Source organism: Stomoxys calcitrans, chromosome 5 (genome assembly GCF_963082655.1).
Source record: "Stomoxys calcitrans chromosome 5, idStoCalc2.1, whole genome shotgun sequence".
NCBI lineage: Eukaryota > Metazoa > Arthropoda > Insecta > Diptera > Muscidae > Stomoxys > Stomoxys calcitrans.
Genome location: NC_081556.1, coordinates 76296243 through 76319126, shown reverse-complemented (window position 1 = coordinate 76319126; position 22884 = coordinate 76296243). Strand labels below are relative to the sequence as shown.

General features: G+C 37.2%; 1 protein-coding gene across 16 annotated transcripts in view; it reads right to left on the bottom strand.

The window, feature by feature from the left end:
* The window catches only part of LOC106088992 (uncharacterized), a 604691-nt gene that overhangs the window by 108008 nt on the left and 473799 nt on the right, over positions 1-22884 (bottom strand). For 7 of the 16 annotated variants that reach the window (XM_059368662.1, XM_059368666.1, XM_059368663.1 and 4 more), the window contains one exon: positions 14352-14400. The gene's annotated coding sequence lies outside the window, so the exon portion shown is untranslated. Of the gene's footprint in view, positions 1-5449; positions 5873-5910; positions 6137-6791; positions 6877-14351; positions 14401-22884 lie in introns of those variants that run through there. The other 9 variants (XR_001221540.2, XM_059368660.1, XM_013254724.2 and 6 more) reach the window with 5 other exon arrangements.

Below are 22884 nucleotides of genomic sequence, written 5' to 3'. Positions count from 1 at the left end.
AGAAGACTAATCGGGAGATTGATTTAAATGGGAGCTATATCAGGTTATAGACCGATTTGGACCGTACGGTTATTAAAAGTCATAAAAGAACTCCACGTGCAAAATTTCAGCCAATTTGGATAAAAGTTGCGGTTTTGTAGGGCTTAAGGTATCAAATCAGGTTAAAAACAGATTTTAATCGTATTTAGCACGGTAGTTGAAGGTCATAAAAAACACTTCGTGCAAAATTTCAGCCAGATCGGATGGCAATTGTGGCTTCCAGCGGCTCACGATCTCAAATATGGAAGCTGTATCGAAATCTGGCCCATTTGCAATCCCCAGCTACCTACATCAATAAGAAGTATCTGTGCGATATTCCAAGAGGATATCTTCATTCGATCGGGCGTATTAGATTTTCCTTTAAGGAAGTGTGTTTAATTAACTAAAACCTTAACAATAACAGGTAGCGAAAAACAGCTGCAAAAAGTGCTGATGGTACCAGCCTTAAACAGTGAACTTAAAGGTTGATATATTATTTCTTTTAATCAAATGCTTTTGCACACTTCATTTTGACGCTTACTGTACATATTGCCTTGTACGTTGTTCCCTACCCATTTCTTCTCTCTTTAGCTCAAGTTTTTATTAATAAGCTAGTTTTTATTAATAAGCCATTTTGCCGACGTTTTATCCAAATTGTCAACTACAATTGACAATTGAAATCTAAGGTTTTAAGGGCATTAAGTTAATGACATTAACCTTCTATTTTTATTCAAAAGGAGGTGTAGGCAAAATACAGAAATTATCACACAATAAAAAAAACAAGTTTTTTAAACCCATTTAGGCCTTAGATGTTGTAATAAAAAAATAGCAATAATGAAAAAGTGAGTTTGGATAAAATATGGCCTTTACACATGGTGCGGAAGATTGAAAAGTATTTTTAAATTTTACAAAAATAATACAATTCTCTTTGTGAAAAAATATATTTTTCATATGGGGACAGTTTCACAAATAAGCCAAAATCGAGCCAATGTTTTTGTTAGAACTATACATATAAAAAAAACCTTTTATTTCAAATTGTAAAAATGGTACCAGTAGTTATTGCAGGAGGCCACCGTAGCGGAGAGTTTAGCATGTGCGCCCATGATGCTGAACGCCTGAGTTCGAATCTTGGCGAGAAGATCAGAAAAAAATTTTAGCGCTGGTTATCCCCTCATAATGCTGGTAGGTACTATGCCAGGTAAAAACCTTCTCCCCAAAGAGGTGTCGTTCCAACTCGGCTATAAAGGAGGTCCTTGCTCATTCAACTAAAACTTGAATCAGGCAGCACTCATGGATATGTGAGAAGTTTGCCCATGTTCCTTAATGGAATCTTCATGGACAAATTTGCAGTATTTATTCCAAGTTTAAATAGAAAACTTTTTTAAAAACATATTTAGTGAAACTGTTTTAATGTGTTGGAGGCCACCGTAGAGCAGAGATTAGTATTTCCGCTTATGACGCTGAACGCCTGGGTTCGAATCCTGGCGAAACCATCAGAAAAAATTTTCAGCGGTGGTTTTCCCCTCATAATGCTGGCAACATTTGTGAGGTACTTTGCCATGTAAAACTTCTCTCCAAAGAGGTGTCGCACTGCGGCACGCCGTTCGGACTCGGCGTCCGAAACTTGAATCGGACTGCACTCATTGATATGGGAGAAGTTTGCCCCTGTACCTTAGTGGAATGTTCACTGGCAAAATTTGCATTTTGTTTTTAATTTGTTAAAAACAAATGATTCTGTTCCCTAAAAATTTACACCATTTGAAATATTTTCGAATTTCAAGTTTTATTCAAAATGATCACTTTCATAAAATTTTGAATAAATTTATTTAAAATTTGTACACAAGGTTTATGCTGTTGTTTCTAAAAGTGGCCTGTATTTGTACATTTCATATCGATAGAAATTTTTGTCGTTTTACATTTACTTTTCTGAATATATGAATTCGTAGCTCGATAAAATGAGAAGAAATCAATTTGGTAAATGCTAATTTAGCAACTATATTAATATAGTTTGGGTTGTTTTTATGAATACCTAATCATTTGTTGGTGATTTCTTTTTGTCTTTATGTTCTGCATTAATTCTGCATATTATTTTAATTAGCCATTGACCTAAATGATCGACACCTTCAAATTTCTCTCAAATGAAAAACTCGTTTACAGACTAGCCACATAGAGTCCAGATAGGATTGTTAAGGGAAATTTTTTTCTTAAAATGCCATATTTCGAAAATAAATATTGAATTGTAATAAATAAGTAAAAGCGCCATAACTTCGGCAGGGAATAGCCTTTAATGCTTTTAGAGAACATTTCTTAAAATTTTGTCTTTACGGAAAATTTTATGAAAAATTTGTCTAAAATGAAGAGTTAATTGAAAATTTTTTTAGAGGAAATTTCATTGAGAGACAAAGTTTCCATCTTTCATCCGATATGTCGTTTTAAAGCTGTAGAAGCCACAATTTTTGTCCGATCTTTACGAAATTTTGTGTGAGATGTTTTATTTGGCGTCCCAATACATGGGCAAAAACTCAACAAAATCGGTCCTGATTTAGATATAGCTCCCATATATATATTTCATCCGATATAGACTTTTAAGGTAGTCGAGACCACATTTTTGGTCAAATCTCTACAATATTGGCCGATATTGCTCCCATATATATGTTTCATCCGATATGATTTTTAAGGCTGTAGATATCCATAATTTTTATACCCACCACCGAAGATGGGGGTATACTCATTTTGTCATTCCGTTTGCAACACATCGAAATATCCATTTCCGATCCTATAAAGTATATATATTCTTGGTCAGCGTAAAAATCTAAGACGATCTAGACATGTCCATCCGTCTGTCCGTCTGTCTGTTGAAATCACGCAACAGTCTTTAAAAATAGAGATATTGAGCTGAAACTTGCCACAGATTCTTTTTTTGTTCATAAGCAGGTTAAGTGCGAAGATGGGCCATATCGGACTATATCGTGATACAGCCCCCATGTAGACTGATCGGCCAATTGAGGGTTTTAGGCCCATAAAAACCACATTTATTATCCGATTTTGCTGAAATTTGGGACAGTGAGTTGTGTCAGGCCCTCCGATATTATTTCTCAATTTGGCCCAGATTGGTTCAGATTTGGATATAACTGCCATATAGACCGATCCTCCGATTTAGGGTCTTAGGCCCATAAAAACCACATTTATTATCCGATTTTGCTGAAATTTTGGTACAGTGAGTTGTGTTAGGCCCTTCGATATTCTTCTTACATTTGGCCTAGATCGGTCCAGATTTGGATATAGCTGCCATATAGACCGATCCTCCGATTTAGGGTCTTAGGCCCATAAAAGTCACATTTATTATCCGATATTGCGGAAATTTGGGACAGTGATTTGTGTTAGGCTCCTCGACAGTTTTCTGCAACTTGGCCCAAATCGGTCCAGATTTGGATATAGTTGCCATGTAGAACTATATCTCGATTCAAAGTCTTGGCCCCATAAAAGGCGCATTTATAATCCTATTTCATTGAAATTTGACACAGTGACTTATGTTAGGCTTTTCGTTATCCGTGTCGTACATGATTTAGATCGGCTTATTTTTAGATATAGCTACAGTACTTATTAGTATTTGGTCCAAATCGGAACATATTTCGATATAACTTCTATGGGACATAAGGTATGCGATTTTCACCGGATTTTGATGAAATTTGGTTTACATAAACACCCTATGTGGTGGGTATCCAAAATTCGGCCCGGCCGAACTTAACGCCTTTTCACTTGTTGTTCTATAGTAAGGAAATCTTACAAGATTCTATTCAATATTTCGATAGGTGTGTAAAATTAAAGTCTGACTAAACTTGGATATAAGTTCTATATATTTAAAGTAGTACCTAGACTTGGTGGTGTAGGGTATTATATAGCGGCTCCGCCCGACTTTTGCCTTTCCTTACTGTTTTTTTAGTTGTATATATACAAACTGCCTTTCGTCATAGTCCAGTGTAAAGCATAGTAACAGTCCAATCTACACCATATTAGAGAAGGATATGTAAGGATCTAAAACAACACATTGTAATTTTAGCGAAATCGGTTCATGAATGCATCTTTTATGAGCCCAAGACTTTGAATCGGGAAAACGGTCGGACGGACATGGCTAAATCGTCTTTAAGTTCTGCAACGATGAATAACATATATACTTTGAAGAGTCGCAAAAGAATATTTCAATGTTTTGCAAATGGAATGACAAAATGAACGTAGCGCCATCTTTCGGTGGTGGTTTTAAAAGATGTAACTAAGATGTATCAATTATTACTCTTAAATAATTTCGTGACTTGTATGTTAAAACTGTAAACTAGTGTTATATCCAAAATGCCATCGAAATGAAATAATCCTCACTTTTGATTGGTTTGACATAAGCCATTTTGGCAATAGTATTTCTGGTTGTACATAACCATGGACTTTGTGGTAAACAGAGAAACGTTTATTTTCCATACAAATCAAATATTTGAATAAAATTAACAATTAACCATTATTTGTTTTATTTTTATTGAAACTAAGTAATTTATAATTTCGTGTTTATTTTTTCATTTTGTGTATTTTTCACCTCTCATTCATCTGTATTTGCATATCAAATGATAATGGGGTATCGTTAATATTTTTTTTTTTTTATTTTATTTTGTTTTTTGAAGTTTCAGCATAACTGAGACGTGTAATACATTTTTGTTTTTATCAATGTTGCACTGTTTCTCTTTTCTTTAGTTTGTTTGCCACCGCATGATTTTAAGCGTTATTTTTTGTTCGTTTGGTTGCCATGAACGAAATCATTTAAAGTAATCACTTCCTCATTGAGGCATTTTTCGAATTTTTCCACTATTTATTTTTGTATTTTTTTTTTTTCATTGCATATAGAAATTATTTTATGTTATATGTGGTTTTTTGCCCATTTGAAATATTTAATTAAAAAAATTTCCTCTTTTTCCTTTTAAAGAAAGTGATGTTCTCATGCCGAGTTTTGTTAGCTCATTCGGCTTGGTTTTCTGTTGTAGGTTGTGCATTTAGAACTCAAGTGTGTACAATTTATTGACCGGTTCAGGCTTAAGTCGCAACTGTAGTTGATATGATTGAATTGAGTTTTTTAATTTCACTGGAATTTGTTTTTGTTTTCATAGCCTGCCATTCATATATAGATTAAGGAAGCATTTTGCTTTGTTTCCAAAAATTTTATTTTTTTTATTTTCACAGTACTATACACTATAGACGATACTTTTCTGTAAAGCAAAAGTTGTATAGCCAAGATTTTTTCAAATTTTTTCTATACATTTCAGGTGCTTCTTGATTTCTATATATAGATTTGTTTGATTCTCATTTAATTGTAAGCTTTTATCATGGGATGTTTATTTTTTTGTTTTTAATCATTGTCGTTGTGTTGGACGGCTATTTTTTCTTTCATTACTTTAATCTTCTTCATTGGTGTTTACAACGTTTCTAAAGTCTTTTGTATTTTGCTTCTTGTTTCGTTGCACTATTCTCGGGTTACTAACTGATGTGCGCCTCATGCTCTACACTCGTAGTAAGAGTGGCGAAGTAAGTTTTCCACTGCAGTTGTGGATTTTTTTTTTCAACAAGTTTTAGACAACTTGTCGTTGTATCACTAATTCAAAAATTATTCCAATTTTATTTTGATTTTATTGTGCTTAAGAACATTCACTTAAGGAATATTGCAAATTTCTTCCATAACATGGAGTTTCAACACATTTGTGTTTGTTTCTTAAGTCTTTTGTTTTGCTTCACTTAACTCTTCCAACAAGAAATCGAATTTTTGTAGCATCACATAGTATCTTGGGATTAAAACAATTTTTTTTACTAATTTTCCTTTTTGGGATTTCCATTATTATTTTTTTGGTTTTCACTCACTTCTTGCTGTTGTTGTTATTTTTTGCAACGATTTTCTATGCTAGCATTGGATGTCGATATTCTTCAAATTCTTTTGCACAAAATTTCCGTCCGGTTTTTTTCTTTCGTTTTTTTGCGCTTATACCGCAACCGCAATGAACGCTATAATACACATTAATAAAATGGATTCTGAGTGAAGACTGAACCGACAGAACCACTGCTGACATTAGTGTGGCTGGCTGGCTGACTGGTTGGTTTAGCAGAATACAAAAAAAAAAAAAGATTTAACATTTTTTTCGCTGTCTTCTGCTGATTCCTCTTCGTTCTTCGTTTGGTGATGTTGTCGCAGTTGGGACGCTTGGCGTCGCGGCCGTCGTCGCAGACAACAACAGTGACGACAACAAAAAGACATAACAACAGCAACTACCAAATGGCAACCATCAACATACGATAGTGGTGTTTAAGGTGTGGGGGAGGTTAGAGAGGGTGGGGAGTGTTGCTTACTGTTGCTAGATGTTAATGCCACTGCTGTTGCCGAAGATAATGTTCTTCTCCACAACAACAACAACAACAACTACACAAACAACATCTGCATTGTATAGAGAAAAAGGAATCTTAAAGTCAGAACACTGTTGATAACTCTCTGGGATTCTGCATAAAAAAATGTTTCAACTTTTTTCTTATCCAAAAACCATAAAAAGTAAGCTCACGAAAAAAGAAAAAAAAATGCATTAAGCCCCGGGGTAAAAAAAAATACGCAAAGCTTCCACAATAATGGAGGCTGACGACGACGATGATGATGATAATGCTGATGGTGACGACAATGCCGATGACGTTGTTAATGCGACCGAGGAACCGTATAAGCAACACGATATCAAAATAAAAGCAAACAAGAAAAAAACCTGAAAGCAGTCGCTAAAAACGCCGTTTGTCTTGCCGAGTTTTACGAAGTGAACCAAGTAAAATACAAAATTACAATGCCAATAGCCAAAGAATCAATGAAGCCTAACCACCAGCTCGGATGGCTGGTTAACATACGAGCTATTCGCTCATACATACATTGTTCGGCGGCGACGGCGGCGAGTCGGCGTCGCGCCACTGCTAAGGAATGTCAAGTGATGTCGTTTTCATCTCATTTATGATTGTATCTACCCAAAAGGGGGCTTGGGTATTTTTATAGCAGCGTGTGTATGCATGCGCATACACACATGTATGTATGTGCATATGTAAGACCACAGCAGTAGTCGTTCTCTGGTTCTCTCTATCCAGCAAAGAGTGTGTATTTCGATTTGTCGATGGCCATGTACGTGTGTGTGTATCTGACTATGACTTTTTCAACTAAAGCTGCACACTATACTTAGTGTGAGTGTTTTGTGCGCCTGCTCAGCCTCTGTCACAGCTGTGACTTTGTGACGACTTCGCTAAAGTTAGCTGCTAGCTGCTTGCTGCACGGCTCTTTCTTTCTCTCTTCCACTGTTAATGTCAGTTAACAGTAGGCTGTTAGCAAACCAGTCTTTAGGAATATGGAGGGTTTTTTTCTACTTTGGATTTTATTTTGGCTTTGTTTTATTTTAGCTTGATTTCTTTCCCTCCCCTCATCTTATAATTTTATTTGTCGTTTTTCCATTACAAGTTGTGTGCTTGTTGTTGTTGCTGCTGGTTTGTCTTTGTTATTTCTCGGTTTTGTTTTGAGCTTGAATTTCTAAGCAAATGTTTGATGATGTGTTTGTTTTTTGTTTTTGTTTTCGATAAAAATCTTAATATTTCATTTAACACTGCTGTTGCTTTCTTTCGAATGGCGTTATACAAATAGACGTTTATTTGCTTTTTTATGTTGTTGATCCAATTCTTCAATCACTCTTAAAATATTCAATTTTTGTTGCTTTTACACGGCTTAATTGCTCCACTAACAGAGATTCTTGAAGCGGAAGCTGTGAATTGTGGTTGATTTCTTTTTTTCTTCTTTTGCTGATTTGTTGGAAAATTTTAATGATTATTCTAAAGAAAATAGTCCGTCATACTCGCCCACATTTTAGGAATACTTTGATTCAGATGAAAGAAAATTTCATAAATTAATGAAGGGATTTGAGTTCTATAAAATGTGTTATTGACTTGTTCGCAGTATGTAGTTATTATTGAACTAGTAAGGAAAGAGAAAAGTCTTGCGGAGCCGACTATATAATGCCCTACACCATCGAGTCCACGTACATACCTATTCAAATATCGAATAGAACCTTGAACGATTTTTTTACGATGGTAAAATTTGTAGCTTAATACAGTCTTGAAAGGCCATATCGAATAAAATAGATGTTTTTAAACGACCTTTTTCAAAATCTGAACCGATTTTGATGAAATTTTGCAACATCTCATCAAAAATTTTGTAGAGATCGCAACAAATTTTTGGCTACTACAGCCTTAAAAGGTCAAATCGGACGAAAGATATATATGAGAGCTATATCTAAATCTGGGCTGATTTTTATGAAATGTTGTGCATGATTTTTTGCAAAATTTTGTAAAGATCGGGCCAAAAATTGTCTTAAAAGACCATATCGGATGAAAGATATATATGGGAGCTATATCTAAATCTGCCCCGATTTATATAAATTTGCACACTTATGAGGACGTCAAACAGAACACCTCACCCTAAATTTGTATAGATTGAACTAAAATTGTGGCTTTTACAGCCTTAAAAGTCTATATAGGATGAAAAATATATATGAGAGCTATATCTAAAACTGAACCGATTTGGTTCAAAATCAATAAAAACAAGTAAAAAGGCGTTAAGTTCGGCCGGGCCGAACTTTGGATACCCACCACCTCGGGTATATATGTAAACCACATTTCATCAAAATTCGGTGAAAATTTCATACCTTATACTCATATACCTCATACCGATCCGAACTATATACGACACGGATGTCGAAAAGCCGAACATAAGTCACTGTATATAATTTCAGTGAAATCGGATTATAAATGCGCCTTTTATGGGGCCAAGACTTTAAATCGAGATATCGGTCTACATGGCAGCTATATCCAAATCTGGACCGATTTGGGCCAAGTTGCATAAACATGTCAAAGAGCCTAACACTAAGCACTGTCCCAAATTTCGGCGAAATCGGACAATAAATGAGACTTTTATGGGCCCTAAACCTTAAATCCAGAGATCGGTCTATATGGCAGCTATATTCAAATCTGGACCGATCTGGGCAAAATTGAAGAAGGACGTCGAAGAACCTAACCAAACTCACTGTCTCAAATTTCAGCGACATCGGACAATAAATGCGTCTTTTATGGCCCCCAAAACCTAAAATCTGGACCGATCTGTGCGGTATTGCAGAAGTATGTCAAGGGGCTTAACTTAACTCACTGTTCCAAATTTCGGGGACATCGGGCAATAAATGAGCATTTTATGGGCCCAAAACCATAAATCAAGAAATCGGTCTATATGGCAGCTATATCCAAATTTGAACCGATCTGGACCAAATTGAAGAAATATGTCAAAGGGCCTAACACATCTCACTGTCCCAAATTTCAATAAAATCGGATAATGAATGTGGCTATTATGGGCCTTACACTATAAATCGGAGGATCGATCTATATGGCAGCTATATCCAAATCTGGACCGATCTGAGCCAAATTAATGAAGGATGTCGATGGGCCTTACACAATTCACTGCCCCGAATTTCATCAAAATCGGATAATAAATGTGGCTTTTGTGGGCCTAAGACCCTAAACCGGAGGATCGGTCTATATGGCAGCTATATCCAAATCTGAACCGATTTGGACCAAATTAAAGAAACATGTCAAAGGGCCTAAGACAACTCACTGTCCCAAATTTCAGCGAAATCGGACCATAAATGTGGCTTTTGTGGGCCTTAGACTCTAAATCGGAGGATCGGTCTATATGGCAGCTATATCCAAATCTGAACCGATCTGAGCCAAATTGACAAAGGATGTCGAAGGGCCTAACACAACTCACTGTCCCAAATTTCAAAAAAATCGGATAATATATGTGGCTTTTATGGGCCTAAGACCCTAAATCGGCGGATCGGTCTATATGGGGGCTATATCAAGATATAGTCCAATATAGCCCATCTTCGAACTTAACCTGCTTATGGACAAAAAAAGAATCTGTGCAAAATTTCAGCTCAATATCTCTATTTTTAAAGACTGTAGCGTGATTTCAACAGACAGACGGACAGACGGACGGACATGGCTAGATCGTCTTAGATTTTTACGCTGATCAAGAATATATATACTTTATAGGGTCGGAAATGGATATTTCGATGTGTTGCAAACGGAATGACAAAATGAATATACCCCCATCCTTCGGTGGTGGGTATAAAAAGGGTCACAGCCGATTTAATTTAACAAAAAATTATTGATATTCATAATAAAACCAGTAAGGAAAGGTAAAAGTCGGGCGGTGCCGACTGTATAAACCTCTACACCTACCCTATAAGTATAACGTGGGAGCTATATCCAATTTTGATGAACCTCGGCGAATGTTTTAAGAAATTTCGAGCAAATATGTTCAAACTTTAATAACTATGGTTGTCAAATGACAACATTATTGCAAATTTTTGAAAGTTTGGTTGAAATCGGTTCAGATTCAGATACAGCTCCCATCAATATGTTCGTCCGACATTGAGTAATTTGCAATAATGGTGTCATTTATCAACAGATTGTCACGAAAATCGGCATATATATTCTCGTAAAATTGTTGACATTTTTGTTAAATTTTATACAAATCCGATCAGATTAATCTTTAGCTCCCATATACATAGCCCTATTTGCACTTATAAAGCCGTAGATTTTACAACAGATCTGAACCCATCTGGAAACCTCTGACGAGAGCCATCAAAATTGGTTCAGCATTAGATATAGCTCCCAATTAGTACTTATAGGACAGGTGTCGGGTGTTATATAGTCGGCATCGTCCGACTTTTGCCTTTCCTTACTGTTTTTTTGATAATTCTACATTTATTAAGTACTGACCGGTGTGCTTCGCAAAACCCTGTTTGCGGCCCTCTTTCGACATGATCCAAATTTGAAAATAATGAAAGGTATTGAACTCTAAAATACCTTTCATTAAAATACAAAAATTTCGTGTTCAATTTGCATGTCAATTCGGGGCATTATTTTGGGGTGGGGCGACCCACCCAAGAATACTAGAGCCCAAATTTTTATATAAGTTCGTATTCTACCCTCAAGTAACTTTCGTTTGGATTCCATATTGTCCCGATCACACCATATATTCGTTTGGGTGGTGGTTTTTGGGGAGGCACGTTTCCCATGGGACTTGTCCCCAAATTTGTATGTAAGTTTCCTATTCTACTTTCAAATACCTTTTATTTGATACCCATATTGCCCCACTCGGTATACATGTCATATTTGGGCGGTTTGTGGGGGTAGGGCGGGCCCCCCAACCCTTGCGGTCGAGTTGTTATATCAAGTTCGTACTCTACTCTAAAGTACCGCAATCGGTAAGCATGTACGTTTAGGTGGATTTTGGGGTGGGGCGTTCACCCAGATTATTTGACTCCAATGTTTATACCCTACACCACTACTGTGGTACAGGATATTATAACTTAGTGAATTAGTTTTTAACACCCAAAAGGAAGAGAGATAGACCCATTGATAAGCATACCGATGGACTCAGAATCACTTTCTGATTCGATTTAGCTAGTCCGTCTGTCTGTCTGTCCATGTTAATTCATGTACAAACTACAGGTCGCAATTTTCATCCGATCGTCTTCAAATTTGGTATGGGTGTGTGTTTTCTGCCTAGAGACAAAGCCTATTGAAATTGGAAAAAATCGGTTCAGATTTGGATATAGCTCCCATATATATGTTCGTCCGATTTTCAGTATTAATGCAATAAAATGGTTATTTGTTACCCGATTCTCTCGAAAATTGGTAGGAAAGATTTGCTAATGACTTTCGGTATTACATGCGAATTTCATGGAAATCGGTTCAGATTTAGATATAGCTCTCATATATATATATCGCCCGATTTTGGCTCCTAGAGCCACTGCAAGCGCAGTTATTGACTAATATTCCCAAAATTTTGTACAACACTTTCTTCGACAATTTCCACAATGTCTATAAAGTTTGCTCGAAATCGGTTCGGATTTAGGTATAGCTCCCATATATATGTTCGTCCAATTTTTGAGAAATATTGCAAGAAAGTGCTCCGATTCTCTCGAAATTTTTCAGGAAGGATTTTCTTATGACTCCCGACACAGGTTTAGATGTAGCTGTCATATATGTATATCGTAAGATTTTCAAACCAAGAGCCAATGCAAGCGCATTATTTGACCCATCTTGCCAAAAAATATTGCACAACGCTTTCCTCGACGACTACCACATTACCTGAGAAGTTTGCTCGAAATCGGTTCAGAATTAGATATAGCTCCCTTATATATTTTCATTAAATTTTGGGTAATTTGCAATAATGTTGTCATTTGTGAAACGTAGTTATTACAGTTTGAACATATTTGCTCGCCGAGGTCCATCAAAATTGGTTCAGAATTGGACATAGCTCCCATATTGTACTTGTAGGGTAGGTGAAGGGTATTCTACAGTCGGCACCGCTTGACTTTTCTTACTGGTTTATTACAATTTCGTGTTTTTGGGTAACCATTAGTGTGCAAACCCATTTCGAAGATCTGGCGTTTTTGAAAATTGTGGTTAGGGGGAGGGTCTGCTCCCGCTTCGAACGTCAAGAAATGGGGCAGCCTATATCCATTAAGGGGTCAAACATCACCATCTGCGAAAATTTCATGAAAATCGGTTCCGCCGTTTAGGTACCTTACAACCAAACAAAGCGCAACACTTTCATTTCCATTTTCGAAGGGGCATATGAAAATATGTTTTACATTAGTGAAAGCACCCTAAATTTCAAGAAATTCTTCTATTGGGTATTCGTTGATAGCGAAATAACCTTCTGTGTAGGCGATTAAGCCATGAAGGGCAGTTTTATTGGTTTTGCCCTATACTATATGTATGCTGTTTCCTAGACAGGCAATTTCCATAGATATTTGCCCTAAAATATGTTCCTTTCGACCTCTCTTGAGTCTTCAGCATAAAAAATAGCAGACTAATGGGACGAAAATCTTTCGCCTTTGTGTGGTAAGGTTTTCATGCTTTTAAAATGAAAATGACCTTTGGGTTTCTCCATACCACAGGCATATATGAAATGCCAAGGAGTGATATATCATCACAGCCTGGCGACTTAATGAAATCGAAAGTTTTTATCGAAAGTTAAGAAGAGTATAAAGATGACAATCCCACTTCAATTATTCCTAGACGACTATCATCACAAAGCTGTATTTAGCGATATCAGCAAAGGTTCTTTAACCTATATTACTATTTTTCCCCTTATTTCTTTTGGGGATGGGTTGCTCTCCAGGTGACCGACTTGAGGACACACATAATGGGACCATGAACCTCTATAAAGTGTTGATCCATTTGATACTGTATGTCACATAGGCGCTGCTTATACTCAAATATATTTGGGAAAAAATGTATGTGTTAAGAAATCTATTACCGAGTAGTGTTCAATCTGAAACATTTTTTTAAATTGAAACATGTGATTTTTGCTCTTAAATTGTTTTCTTTTCAAAACTCTATGATATTCGGTGAATATACAAATTTCAGCCCAACCGAAATTCTGACCATTTTTATATACTTGCGAAATGCCAATTTGGCCATGAGGATTCGATTAAGGAAAAGGGGCCAATTTCTTATATATCAATGAGTGTTGTCCGATCCAAGTTTAAGCTCAATGGTATTTTTACATACTTTAAATGTTGTAATGCACGAGTTGGGAAACACTGCCTCCAATGATGCATTTGGTAAATTCCATTCAGTTGCTTTATTTGTCTGCTATGGCTCATCAACATCATCTTGGTTTGTTTAACCTTATTTTAATCTGACCATTTATAGCAGTCAAGCAATTCTTTCTCTCCCTTCTCTTATTAATGGGCACGTCGATTTTTCTTAATTTTTAGGTGAGGTTTTAATTGCTTTAAAAGTGAAATGATTTCATTTCATTTCTATTCTTATCTCCGTCAGCAGCAGCCCCGTTAGTAAAGATCGAGATGCCGAAAAAGTGTAAAATTTAATCATAGTTTTTATGGCGATGACCAGAGCAAAATCCCAGCATAACCACCGTAGAGCCAACATTGGGGCAGCAACCGGCCATGATAGCAGATTGTATTTTATTTAGTTTTCTAATGTTTTGTTTCTTAGAATAATTGTGGGTTTCGATATAATTGTTATTTTTCTCACCGAATTCATTTCATGGCAAATTGTCGGTTGCATTACATTAACTTGGGTGAGAACTTTTTCGTGGTTTTTCTTTTCTTTTATGTAATGTGTGTTTGGGTTTTTTGTTTTGTTGTTGTTTATTACTTCAATTTTGTAGTGAGCAAACATTAAAATTCTGAAATTCTTACCTGTCTGCGAGAATGTAGCCTGGTGATTTCCGTGGAGTCTTTTGTGGTTCTGCAATGAGATGGGCAAAATGGGAGGGAGAGGAAATAAGTATAATTAAATCTATAATTTTCGGTTTAAATCTTAAATCAGTAGCAGTGCTGATGAAAGGGTCAGAAAACATAAACAGAGGTAAATTATTCTGCGCTTCGAAGTATTGACATACTTCGAGTAGCACGGCATTAGATTACTTGGCTAAACATTTTAGGAAGTGAGCATGATTCGCTGTCAGCAAGGTTTAGGTTTGAGGGGAAATTGTTTTTGTTATTAGATTCTATGTATTTCTAATGAACTCAAACTGACGAATGAAACAAAATAATATTGTATTGGGTTGCCCAAAAAGTAATTGTGGATTTTTCATATAGTCGGAGTTGTCAAATTTTTTCAACGGCTTGTGACTCTGTAATTGCATTCTTTCTTCTGTCAGTTATCAGCTGTTACTTTTAGCTTGCTTTAGAAAAAAAGTGCGCGAAATTTTGTTTACATTTGTTTGTATGGCGTCAATTTTAATATGGAGCCCACAAAGGAGCATTTTCGTCATATTTTACTCTATTATTTCCGTAAAGGAAAAAACGCGGAGCAGGTTGCTAAAAAGTTACGAGATGTGTATGGTGATAAAGCCTTAAAGGAAGACAATGTCAAAATTAGTTTCGCAAATTCCGTTCTGGAGATTTTTCACTTAAAGATGAGCCACGTTCAGGTCGGCCAAATGAAGTTGATGATGACCAAATCAAAGCATTAATCGAATTGGATCGTCATGTAACTGAGCGTGAGATAGGAGAGATGTTACATATACCAAAATCAACCGTTCATTATCACATAAAAAGTCTTGGACTGGTGAAAAAGCTTGATATTTGGGTACGACATGTATTGAAAGAAATTCATTTAACAAACCGAATCAACGCTTGTGATATGCACCTTAAACGCAAAGAATTCGATCCATTTTTAAAACGAATCATAGCTGGAGATGAAAAATGGATTGTTCACAACAACGTTAGTCGAAAACGATCATGGTCCAAGCATGGTGAACCAGCTCAAACCACTTCAAAGGCTGATATCCACCAAAAGAAGGTTATGCTGTCTGTTTGGTGGGATTGGAAGGGTGTGGTATATTTTGAGCTGCTTCCAAGGAACCAAACGATTAATTCGGATGTTTACTGTCAACAATTGGGCAAATTGAATACAGCCATCAAGGAGAAGCGACCAGAATTGGTCAATCGTAAAGGTGTCATATTCCACCAGGACAACGCTAGACCGCACACATCTTTGGTCACTCGCCAAAAACTGAGTCAGCTTGGCTGGGAACTTTTGATGCATCCACTATATAGCCCTGACCTTGCACCATCAGACTACCATTTATTTCGATCTTTGCAGAACTCCTTAAATGGTAAAACTTTCGGTAATGATGAGGCTATAAAATCACACTTGGTTCAGTTTTTTGCAGATAAAGGCCAGAAGTTCTATGAGCGTGGAATACTAAATTTGCCAGGAAGATGGCAAAAGGTTATCGAACAAAATGGCAATTATAAATTTGATTAAAGTTCATTCTAAGTTTTTAAATAATTTCAAAAATAATAACTCTGAAAGTTGTACTCAATGTGTGCTACATACGAATAATTTAATATAGTAAAAGGATTTTGGAATAAATAGGCAAGTTATTCGATTAATTCGAGCTTTTATTTCATCTAACATATATATAAAGACATCTGTATTTATATAAAAACCAGTAAGTAAGGGCAAAAGTTGGGCGGAGCCGACTATATAATAACCTATACCTACCCTACAAATATAAATTCGGGCAATATATACATATATATGTATATGAGAGCTATATCTAAATCTGAACCGACTATGAAACAGGTCGTTGAAAATTGTTATTACTAAGGCCATATAATTGCAAATCCGGCGATTAATATGAATGGGTGATACATCCAAATCTGAACCGATTTTGATGAAATCTCGCACATATGTTAAGATCAGTAACAAAACAATCCGTGCTGAATTATGTGCAGATCGGTTAAAAATTGTGTTTATTACAGCCTTATAAGTGTAAATCGGGCGATGCATACATATGGGAGCTCTATCTAAATCTGAACCGATTTTGATGAAAATTTGCACATATGTTAAAATCAGTAATGAAACAATCCGTGCCAAGTTTTGTGCAGATCGGTTGAAAATTGTAGCTACTACGGCCATTTAAGTGCAAATCGGGCGATACATATATATGGGAGCTATAACTAAATCTGAACCGATTTGGATAAAATTTTGCATATATGTTAAAATCAGTAACAAAACAATCCATGCCACATTTTGTGCAGATCGGTTGAAAATTGTAGCTACTACGGCCATTTAAGTGCAAATCGGGCGATACATATATATGGGAGCTATAACTAAATCTGAACGGATTTTGATGAAATTTTGCATATATTAAAATTAAAACAATCCATGCCAAATTTTGTGGATATTGGTTGAAAGTTGTCCTTACTACTGCTATTTAAGTGCAAATGGGGCGATACATATATATGGAGCTATATCGAAATCTGAACCGATTTTTTCAAAATCAGTATCGTTCGTCCTTAAATCAAAAAAGTGATATGTGCAAAATTTCGTGATGATTGGACAACAAATACGACCTACACTTTGATTACAAGAATACATGGACCTGTACCACAGTGGTGGTGTAGGGTATAAATACATATGAGATGCCGATTAGAGCACGGCATCTCATTACGTATTTGAAGTACATAAGACAAGTCTTATAAAACAGGAAGTGACAGCTGGTAAAGGGACCACCGTAACGCAGAGGTCAGCATGTCCACCTACGATGCTGAATGCCTGGGTTCGAATCCTGGCGAGACCATCAGAAAAAAATTTCAGCGGTGGTTCTCCCCTCCTAATGCTGGCAACATTTGTGAGGTACTATGCCATGTAAAACTTGTCTCGCCGTTCGGACTCGGCTATAAAAAGGAGGCCCCTTATCATTGAGCTTAAACTTGAATCGGACTGCACTCATTGTATGTTCCTTAGTGGAATGTTCATCGGCAAAATTTGCAAAATTTTGACAGCTGGTAAGAAAGCAGCTTAAGTCTTTGTAAGATTCATGAGATATTGTTATTATGGGCTTAAATCAGTTAAATCGTGGGATTGATGGTAGGTATCTACAAATGTGATCTGATCTGGGCTATAGGTTAGGTAAGGTTAGTCTTTTTATACCCTCCACCATAGGATGGGGTTATACTAATTTCGTCATTCTATTTGTAACTCCTCGAAATATTCGTCCAAGACCCCATAAAGTATATATATTCTTGATCATCATGATATTTTGGGTCGATCTAGCCATGTCCGTCCGCCTGTCTGTCGAAAGGACGCTTATTTTCAGAGGAGTAAAGCTATTCGCTTGAAACTTTGCACAAATACTTCTTATAAGTGTAGGTCGGTTGGGATTGCAAATGAGCCATATCGGTCCATGTTTTGATATAGCTGTCATATAAACCGATGTGGAATCTTGACTTCTTGAGCCGCTAGAGGGCGCAATTCTTATCCGATTTGGCAGAAATTTTGCATGAGATGTTTCGTTATAGTTTCTAACAACTGTGCCAATTATGGTTAAAATCGGTCCATAACCTGACAAAGCTGTCATGTAAACCGATCTGGGGTACTGACTTCTTGAGGCTCTAGAGGGCGCAATTCCTATCCGATTGGAATGCAATTTTGCATGCGGTGTTTCGTTATGACATCTAACAATGTGCCCAGTACGATGTAAATCGGTTCATAACCTGAAATAGCTGCCATATAAACCGATCTGGGGTCTTGACTTCTTGAGCCTCTAGAGGGCGCAATTCCTACCCGATTGGAATGAAATTTTGCATGCGGTGTTTCGTTATGACGTCTAACAACAGTGCCCAGTACGATGTAAATCGGTTCATAACCTGATATAGCTGCCATATAAACCGATCTTGGATCTTGACTTCTTGAGCCTCTAGAGGGCGCAATTCCTATCCGATTGGAATGAAATTTTGCATGCGGTGTTTCGTTATGACGTCTAACAACAGTGCCCAGTACGATGTAAATCGGTTCATAACCTGATATAGCTGCCATATAAACCGATCTTGGATCTTGACTTCTTGACCCATTAGATGGCGCAATACCTATCCGATTTGGCTGAAATTGCATGAGGTGATATGTTATGACTTCTAACAAATATGCCAATATGGTTCAAATCGGTCCATACAGCCTGATACAGCTCCCCTTTAAACCGATCTTCCTATTTTACTTTTTGAGCCCCTTAAAGGCCCAATTCTTATTCGATTTCGCTGAAATTTTACACATAGACTTCTACTATGGTCTCCAACACTCAATTCAATTAGCATAGCAATTCTTTTCTTTTATCCTTTGTTTGTCTAAAAAGAGATACCAAGAAAGAACTCGACAAATGCGATCAATGGTGGAGGGTACATAAGATTCGGCCCGGCCGAACTTAGCACGCTTTTACTTGTTAACAGATTCACTTCAATGGTGCTGTAAGAAATGCAAAATGTTTGATTTTGAATTTTATGCTTTCTTTAAAAATACACGAACGGGATTTGATCAGATCGGTAAACAACTAATTGATCTGAGGGAAAAATTTGCATCTTGTTTAGAAAAGTTTTTGGAAAGCCATCGAATTTTGCAAAACCAATACTTTGCCCAATATACATATTAATAACTTTCCAACCCAAAAGACACATACTGGTCCATCGACTTCCTCCAACTCAAAGCAGTTAGCTCCAACTATCTCAGTAACTGCGTCTGAAACGTGCATATCAAATCCAGCAACTAATGCATCTATAAGCAATTTCTCAGCCTCAATTGATACAACTCCGTCCGGATATAATTAATACCACACCCCGAAGCTTAGCTGCTAGCTACCGGGTGCGTCCACAGGTTGCGGATAATGGAATGCTTCATACGGAGTAGCTGTATTTGCAGTCGCGGACAATCAGCGGTATCGAGTGGAGAGTCTCGGTGAGAGGTCGGGTGGCACCGGCTCTTCCACAAAACTGAGTGCCTTCGATGTTCGACATGATAAGACGAGTTATTGGCGCCTTTAGATAACCAATGGCCATCCTGTTACCGCGGTGATCGGTCCTTTGTGCCGGAACGAGCTTGCTCACCTACAGGAACTTGACGAGGATCGCACTTATGCGGGAGTAGATAACGAATCTGGTATGCAAATTCATGTCGAAGTATAGGGGGTCAAGCCACCCCCACAAAAAAGCCCAAAATGGGCGCATTAGTCAATCACGGATATATGGGACTCGGAAATACGAAATACGGTGGAATCGATTTTCTCGAAATTTTCAAATATTGTGTAGGTTGGTCTGGAAGGAAACATAGGCTATATAATTTTTCGGTAGCGGAAAGGGGACGGGCCCCTTATGCCAAAAACACAACCCAAAATAAAAATTGGACCCATCGGGACAATATAGTTATCAAATGATAGGTATTGGAGAGAAGAATACGAATATGGTATCAAAATTTGAGTCGAAGTACCCATCGGGCCGCCCCAACCCCAAAACTCCCCCAAACAGACATATTGGATGTTCATGTTAATATGGGGCTCAAATGAAAGGTATTCGGCCACGCCACTCTCAAAAACGCCGTTAGACCCATTATGACTATACGATACTTGGCTGAGCCGATTTTCTTAAAATTTTCATAGATTGTGTAAGTTTGTCTGGAAGGATTTCGATATCGGGTGGATGCCCCTTACCCCAAAAATGCCACCCATATCCGAAAGTGGTCCGATGGGCATAATAAGGATATCAAACGAAATATATTTGAGACCAGAAAACGAATATGGTATTAAAATTTTGGTCCAAGTACCCAGCGGGGCAACCACCCCAATCCTAAGACTCCACTAAACAGATATATTCGAAGTTCATGTCAATATGGGACTCAAATGAAAAGTATTAGGCAGTAGATTACAATTATGGCATAAGACATTAGGTCCAGGTGACCAGGAGGTCACCCACCCCCAAATGGGCATATTAGCCGATCACGGCTATATTGGACTCAAATGAAAGGTATTATGGAGTAGATTGCGATTACGAAATCAAAATTTGCGTTCAAGTCTAGGTGACGCTTTTCGTCCTGAAGATACGTCAAATTGGTTAATGAGAGGTATTTGAGAGTAGAAAACGAATTTGTTGCCAATTTTGGAGCTAAGTGTTTGGGAATACGCCCTAAAGCACCCCCTTAACTGAACTTCATTCCTGCTGGGAATAAAGAAAGAATTTGATATCTATTTTCAGTGCAAAGTGCCGGTGGCCGCCCCAGCCCCAAAGCACCCTCCAAACGGCTCATATTTCCGACTATGGCAGTATGGGGCTCAAATGAAAGGGATTTGGAAGTACAGCACGAATTTGATATCCATATTTGAGTCGAAATATCTGAGGTGCCATACCTCCCCTAATGAGTACATTGCCCTTGGAAGAACATTACCACCTGGAACCGAGAACTCACATCAATGAATGCTTTCCGATTCAAGTTTAAACCTAAGGATAAGTAACCTTTTTTATAGCCGAGTCCGAACGGCGTCCCGCAGTGCGACACCTCTTTGGGGACAATTTTTTAAAATATTTGAGGTTTAAATACTACAAGTAAAAGCGTGCTAAGTTAGGCCGGGCCCAATCATGGAAACCCACCACCATGGATACTGCTAAAAATTTATACAAAATAAACTTAGTTGTAGGGCATAATTTTATTTTACATACCAAACTTCTGCCACATCACAAAACTAAGAGCTTCTAGGAACCGAACATGTATGATCGAGAGACCGGTTTACATGGGAGCTATATCAGGTTATCGGCTGATTTTGTCGTATTTGGTATAGTTGTTTGAAGTCGTAACAAAGTATTGCATGCAAAATGTCAGCCTAATCGGACAAAAATTGTGGCTTTTAAGGGCTCAAGAAGTCAAATCGGGCGATCGCTGTAAATGGGAGCTATATCAGGTGACACATCGAGGAGGTTTGTATTCACATTTTCGATGAAGGAAGTCCAAAATAAGACTGGATTCTGCCAAGTTAAAATCAATCAGAGCCATTGCTTGGTTTCCAAACTCCCCAGGTCACCCATTTTCGCACACAACCACAATCGCCATCCATATGTCATGTCGGTGATAAGTTCTTGTTATTCGTCCACTATTCATGGTTAGTATGGTCAAAGTCGTTCTAAAACCCCATATAGCTGTGATATAAACCGCATAATCTGTCTATGAAAGAAATGGTTCAAAGAACTTGACTAGAGAGCATATATATAAGTTTCGGCCTGATCGAACTTAACAGCCTCTAATTTGTTTGTTTTAAATACTGATATTAGTTGTCCCATGAGGTAGTAGTTATGACTTAAAATGTTTGTATTTTACGAATTATGCAGGCAAACATACCTTTTCGGCATCCATTATTATTTGAGCAAGTTTTACTAAAGCAGCATATGTTGACAATTTAGTGTTTATGTTATTTGTGGAGGTTTGATTTTTGAATGGTTAACATGATTCGAAGTAATACCTAAAAACATCCGGAATTTTATTTGTCTTCTCCGCGTGTACGGTAATGGAGGAGGATTATTCGCTTTACAAAATCAGCAACGTTGATTTGATGCATTTAAAATGCCATAACTAATGGCATTGCAATTAGGCAACGTTTGATACATTTCAAAAGTTATGCAAATGATAAACAAAACAAAAAACACACAGACTACGAAAACGTTCTTGTATGACACATGTTAAGCTGACAACCAGAAAATATGCCGTTCTACAGGGGTTTTAAAATTATTTGCATCTTTATATTGAACCTTACAAATGTCTTACACACTGAACTTAATTTTGTGTATACATTGAGTGCGTGTGTTTCTTAAGTCTTTTGTTTCGTCTCGTTCGCAAATCAGCGTTAGCTGTAGTAATTAAAATACTTTATTTAGGTTATCAGAACAGAGCAACATTTAATGCGAAATGTGTTAATTTGACCAATGCGAATGAGAGCGTCGTTCCTGCCTGGCTGGAAGTTACCTGACTCATATCTATTTCCCTTCATCGCTTTGTCTTAAGTGTGTAATCAAGAATAAATTTGCGGTTTCTGTGGTAAATGTCTCATCGATTAGGGGAACTCCTAAGGGTGTGAAAGCAAAATTTGCTTGAGATTTGGCAGTTCGATACAATGTTTTATGGTATGAACTTACAACAGTTAATTATTTGCGTCGGTTGTTCTTCGATGCCATAGAAAGGTACATATTGCGTCGAGAAGGCAGCAATCGCAAAGGGAACATATGATAGACAAATTTTAAAGTTTGATTTAAGTTATACAAATTTGGACGAATATTTCCGGTGATATTTGTTTAAAATCCCTTTAACATTGATCTCTCCGTGTAGCATGAACTACCAGATGGCAATAGACTATACCGGTGGCAACAATGTCTCGCACTTGAGGACAAGTCTCGTTCAGGTATCCCATCCGAG